Source organism: Lithobates pipiens, unplaced genomic scaffold (assembly GCF_037356315.1).
Source record: "Lithobates pipiens isolate NorthernLeopardFrog02 unplaced genomic scaffold, aLitPip1_a1.2 Scaffold_8, whole genome shotgun sequence".
NCBI classification, from domain to species: domain Eukaryota; kingdom Metazoa; phylum Chordata; class Amphibia; order Anura; family Ranidae; genus Lithobates; species Lithobates pipiens.
The window spans coordinates 674,600,260-674,606,439 of NW_027507903.1; the positions used below are offsets into that span (position 1 = coordinate 674,600,260).

At 42.5% G+C, this 6,180-nt stretch overlaps 1 long non-coding RNA gene across 1 annotated transcript; it reads right to left on the reverse strand.

Moving 5' to 3' along the window:
* Window positions 1-3,139: 3,139 nt before the first annotated feature.
* On the reverse strand, window positions 3,140-5,544 carry LOC143964293 (uncharacterized). Its single transcript, XR_013271115.1, has 4 exons — window positions 5,446-5,544; window positions 5,217-5,355; window positions 3,443-3,562; window positions 3,140-3,305 (listed from the first exon to the last, which is right to left on the reverse strand). It is a non-coding gene; the product is annotated as an uncharacterized LOC143964293 (long non-coding RNA).
* Between the last annotated feature and the right edge of the window lie 636 nt (window positions 5,545-6,180).

The window sequence follows — 6,180 nt, forward strand, 5'->3', positions numbered from 1 at the left end:
GAGGTGGGGTCTTTATAGATGGAGGGGATGGTATTGGGTGGGGTAAGGTCTCCTCAGGTAGAGGGGATGTATTGGGTGGGGTGTGATCTCCTCAGGTGGAGGCAAAAGAAGGTGTTGCCCCCCCCCCCCCCCAAATGAGCTCAGGTGTTCCCAGTGCTAATCCACCATCATACAAAGACATTGTAGACAGTTGTGCTCCTCCAATCTTGTGGTTGGTGAAGACCCTTTTCTATTCCCCCATGACGGTCCACCTGAGATTTCCACCTGTACACAATGTCAGAACACGGCCAAATTGTATCCCAAAATTCATATTTTATTATTATAAAAATACACAGAAAAAAGGCAACCCTTCTCCTGGACACTCCCACAAAACTAAGGCATACTGGGAGTAGGAGGGGCTATACTGGGCCCACAGTTTTTGTTTGCCAGTGTCTCATTCTTCCGGTAGGAGGCAGTAAAACCCGACAGTCTCTGAATTCATGGGCCCCTCAAAGAAGAAGAAATAAATACAGATTTTGTTTTCCTTGACAGAGAGATTTCAATGGTAACACAGAAGGGTCATCAGAACAGCTGGGGCCCCCGGAGAGATACAGCACATCACCCAGGGTCCCACCTAGAGCCAATGATTTCACCTGCTGCTAATAGGTCACTGAATGAGGACACAAAGGGGAATCTATGGTGTCAGCTGGATCAATATTTCCCAGATGGGTTCCTATCAGATCACTGGGATCTTGTTAGTGGTGGACAGGAGAGGGGCAAATCTGGGCTCTCTTCTTGCACTCCATCCATGGACAGGTCCTCTAATCTTCACTATTCCTCAGCAAGGCCACTGGCTGTCCTTGTTATACATAAAGAAAATATGTATCTGCATAGGAAATACAGCCATGAAAATATGGAACAGCAAAGCACATTAATAATGTACAAGTCACACCCAACAGCAATGATATAAATCTGAATTCTGATTCCATTGGAGGGCCCAGAGTGGAAGGCCAGCCTCCATCTTTGTCCATCCACAAATCACTGTGAGATGTGATGACACTGTGTGTGGCTACTCATGTACTGATTGGCTGGATATGAATTGGGCCCCCAATATGGTGGCACTACACCCAGCTAATGGGGTTATAGGGAAGAGTCGTGTTCAGGTACATCCCTTTAACCCCATCTGTAGCATCCCGATATACACGTATGTTCTCCTGTGTGATGTCCACATCTGTCACATGACCTCTGCTGGAAGGCAACATGGTTTAATATCGTATTTCTGGAGTTTCTCTTTCTTGTTGATGCATTCCAGTCACCTGGTAACAACCTGCACATAAAAGCTTTGTAGAACAAAATCTTGGCGCCTGACCAACTGGTGTGATGGAATCCTTGATTAACACTTTGCAAGCAAGATTCAAAGAGAGATGATTGATCTTCTGTAACAGGACATTCATGAATGGGCCAGCTAAGACTGAAGATGGCCCAGGCACAGCAGGACGGACAGAAATATAATATATTGAAAGGGCTGCCTCTTGCCAATATTTCATTGGACAGGAGTCTAGTGGGGTGTGGTTACGAGTGGATTTGAATGAAGTGTAAACGTGCACACAGAAGGGAAGTTGTCCCTTTTTTCCACTCTTGGCTCTTGCCTGATGGTTCTCTGAGCCTCATGCCTCTTTCTGTTACCATTTTGAGCCCAGCTGACGAGACAATATCTAGAGGACAACATTGCGATAAGTATATTTGATGTTCTTTTGTTATAATCTATATAATATTTTCCTTTAGTGTTTTCATGTTAATATTTTCCTATTTCCTTGGGAATTAAATAAGTCATCGCTTTACTAATCAGTGTGTTTGTTTTCATAGCTAACCTTATATCATTGTGCTTATCAACAGTATCATTATCAGAGTTTTAATAGACTAGCTAACACATATATGCAATAAATAGAGGGAATCCATAACCACCCTTGGATAATATCTGTAATACTGAAATAAATGCTAAACTAAATAACTTTTTTCATGTAGAAGCCCCTGAAGAAGAATTTATTATAGCTTCTGAAATTCAAAACGCGTTGGGAAATTATTGTCTTCACCACCCTGTGTGCTGACTGTTCCAATAGTTATCTGCCATGTAAACTGCATCAGATTTTTAACCTTTTATATGTAACTGTTTTTAACTTGTTCCAATTAACCTGCCTGGCGGTAATCCCGAGTCTGGCTCAGGGTGGAATTTCAGTACCGTGAGCCAGACTCGGGATTGCATTGCAGGATACAGGGAGACTTACTTACCTTGTCCCCTGGATCCTTCGATGTCCTCCCCGCTGTGTGTGCGAGCCATCCTCCGCTCGATTCACACAGTGCCCGAGTGCCGCTGAGCTCCGTTACCTGCGACATTACAACGTACAGGAACGGAGATCGGCACCAAATTCAGAAAAGTAAAAACACAAAACACATACAGTATACTGTATAAAAAAAATACACATCCCCTTTGTCCCTAGTGGTCTGTCCAGTGCCCTGCATGCACTTTTATATTATAAATACTGTTTTTTTTCTGCCTGGAATTTGGAGATTGTCCATAGCAACCAAAAAGTGTCCCCTTATGTCAAGTGATTTTAGACCAGCTAGAAAACAGCGATAATAAATTAGAATCACTTGTAGAATTGAGTGATAGCGATTTCTGAGGATATCCGTCATCAAACACTAAATCTAATGACAGTGGCAATTCTGCAAATGAGCAAATTTCTGTGTTTTTGGATTTGATTATATTATTGAATATTTTTTATTATTATTTGTTATAATTATTTATAGTTATTTATTATATTATAAACTTTATCATACCTGGGATGTCTACTAGACTCTGGTTTGAACAGATTTAAGAGCGTTATTCCTAAGAATTGCAGGCCTACAATATAAAACGCCAAATTTCCATGCAAAATAATTGTACCGCTTTCAGCACCTAAAATCAGTAATAATCATGCCGCCAGGGAGGTTAAGAATATAATTTGTATATATTTTTGAAAATTTGATTCCAGCTTCCATCAACACCTAAAAAATATGGCACCTCATCCCAGTTAGAAATATTCAAAGATTTTTGGGAAAACCCAAATGGAGAGGAGACGGGATTTTTACGGTGCAATATTATAAATTTTCAGAAAAGAAATCCAAAAAGTAAATTTATTTTATTTTCAATTAATAAAAAAAACAACATTGCTAAATGTACAGAAATGTTACATATTATAAACCGGTCCGAGTAACAGTTGGGTTAAGGTGCTTGTAATCGATTATCCCGACATGTTTCGCAATAGCTTCCTCAGGGGATATACAAGCTAACAATAAAATGACATCAGAACAGAGTAGTTAATGATCAATAGTACAAAACATATTGATTTAAATGAAAACACTACTAAATAGCGGTTACATATCAATATAGCCAACACGCCCAGAGTTTTAAAGGGATGTTTACCCTTGCTCCACAACCATTATTCCAAGCAGAAAAAAACGTCTTGGTGTCAAAGAAAACGTGCAAAAACACCGTATCTGACAGCTGGACATGCAGCAAAAAAGGACATAGACGAAGGCCAGTCTGGACAATAATAAAAAGACAAAAAATAGATAAAAAAAATACAATATTGACACCTTTGTGGGGGAATCCTGATTTCCCTCCGGGCGTGGGTAACCGTTCCCTGTTCTCTGGGGAGAGGGGACAGCCGCTCTTGGCGGGTCACTGTTTCCTTAACCAGCAAATAAGGGACTTGACCAACTTAAAGGAGGTGGGTGGAATTCCCACCCTGTCCTGGAGGACATATTTCCAGGTCAGGGACTATGTGACCGCGGGCTCCCGCAGTAGAGACTTTTCCAGGGAACACACAGAGATAGAAGCATTGTGTTTGAAAGGAGAACGAGTGCCACGGACGACCTCGGTAGCCTACAAATGGTTGACCAATAGGAAAGTTCCAGACACAGGCAGTTTGAGACAGAAGTGGTCGGAGGACCTGGGAGTGACAATCACGGATGCTCAATGGGGCCAAGCCTGTACTTTAGCTCATAAATGTTCCCTGAGTACCAGGATACAGGAAACCGCATATAAAATTTTGACGCATTGGTATGCAACACCGGCGAAACTACATACATGGTACCCGCAGACCTCAGAGGTGTGCTGGCGTTGTGGTGGGGATAGGGGCACCTTAATTCACATATGGTGGCAATGCGACCGCATTAGCGTGTTCTGGGACAGAGTGATATGGCTGATACGCAAAATTACAGAGACCAATCTTACACTTGATGCAGCCTGCTGCTTACTGCACATCTCAAACTCCTCGTTCAGGAAATATAAAAAAATCGCTCACCAGACACCTTTTGAATGCAGCCAAATCCCTCATACCAATATTATGGAAGACACCCCAAATCCCCACCACGAAAGACTGGCTGCTAAAAGTAGCGTACATCTGCGAGATGGAGGATACTAGGTCTCAGGCTGAGGAGGAAGTGGACCGCTTTCATGCAACTTGGTCTCCATGGTTTGCCTTTAGATACTCTCGAGATTACCTAGACCTGATGCACTAATTACTCCCTTTCCCACAGGACCTGCTGATACCAATGGGAACTAGACATTCATCCTGGGGCTGCGGGTGGCTCCCTGTTCTGAGACGTCCTTTCTACCCACCCTTTCATAGATTCCTTCCCCACCTTTCCTTATCTCTTTCTCTCTCTTCCCTCCTTCACGTTTCTTTTTCATTTCTTTCCTAACCTGAATGTGTAAATTGTGAATTTTAAGAGCTGGGCTGTGGGATGGGGCCGGGTTGGGCAACTAACTCGGTCTGCTCTATGTTTTCTGCATGCACTGTTGCACTAAAGTCCCCAGCCCACGGGAGAACTTGGTATATCCTTGCCTTTTTTTGTTGATTCAATGCTTCAATGACGAATTCTGTACCATATGTGATTTACACATTGTTGTTTCGCTTCATTTGTTTTATATCTCAATTTCTTTAATAAACTTTCAAATGGGAAAAAAAAAAAAAAAAATACAATAATTTTTAAGATCTGATAGACCAACTCATTCTAAGGATTAGCATGATGATTCTAGAGTATGAGAGAGGGGCAAAAAGCCTCCAAAACAAACTAGAAGATTTGGACCCTAATGATTTCCAATCAGGTCATAAATACCAAGATAAAGCCAACTTGTAGAAAAAAAGTAGGACATTATTTAAAGATAAATTAGTAATTCCATAAGTACTTACTAATACAAAAAGTAACAATACGTCATGTCATCCACACGGGCCGATAAACGAATACGATGTGACATACAGCCAATTAAGGATGAAAAACTGCGGCGATACTCATTTGCACCCACAAGCTATCAGCTCGTTTGGTAGGTGCCTAAGGATATATAAGGAATAAAATAAACCTAGTTATTATCTCAAAGTTACAGATTAGGATGGATGATAAGCAACTTTGTCAGAGACTTACTGTCAGTATCGAATAGCATGTACTACATGCGCAGCTCCTCCGTGACTGAGCCGAGCAAGATCGTGCCAGGCTATTAAGCCTCCGTCCATCGAGCTGGCGTCTGACGTCACCGGCTCAATGCGGACACATTTGACAGTGCTGCGCATGCGCCGGAGGAAGGGGGAAAGGAGCAGAACTACATTTCCCATAATGCTGTAGTGATGACATTCCACCGATAACGAATCAATGGGTACTTCCCATGGGTACTGGGTGCAGGGGAAGTATGTGGCAAGGATGTTATAGGCCGTTACCATCTTAATTACACCACCAGATAAAAACACTCAATAGGCGAACCAATCGTCAGTGCTGTCAGAAAGACAGGAATGCCGGTGGAAAGAAAACCCAACCAGGAATACCCTTGGGTGTCCGTATGATCTCTTATAAATGCCATAATTGTCCAGCCACAGAACAGGTGACAGTTGCACTTAGACAGGGGCTGCAAGGAAAAGATAGGGGGAAGGGAAAGCACACTACCTACTGGCAATAGACCGAAGCCGCAGACACTGACCAGAATGGCTGACAGTGCTGACAATTGGTTTGCCTATTGAGTGTTTTTATCTGGTGGTGTAATTGAGATGGTAACGGCCTATAACATCCTTGCCACATACTTCCCCTGCACCCATTGATTCGTTATCAGTGGAGTGCGCATACTGAATGTCATCACTACAGCCTTATGGGAAATGTAGTTCTGCTCCT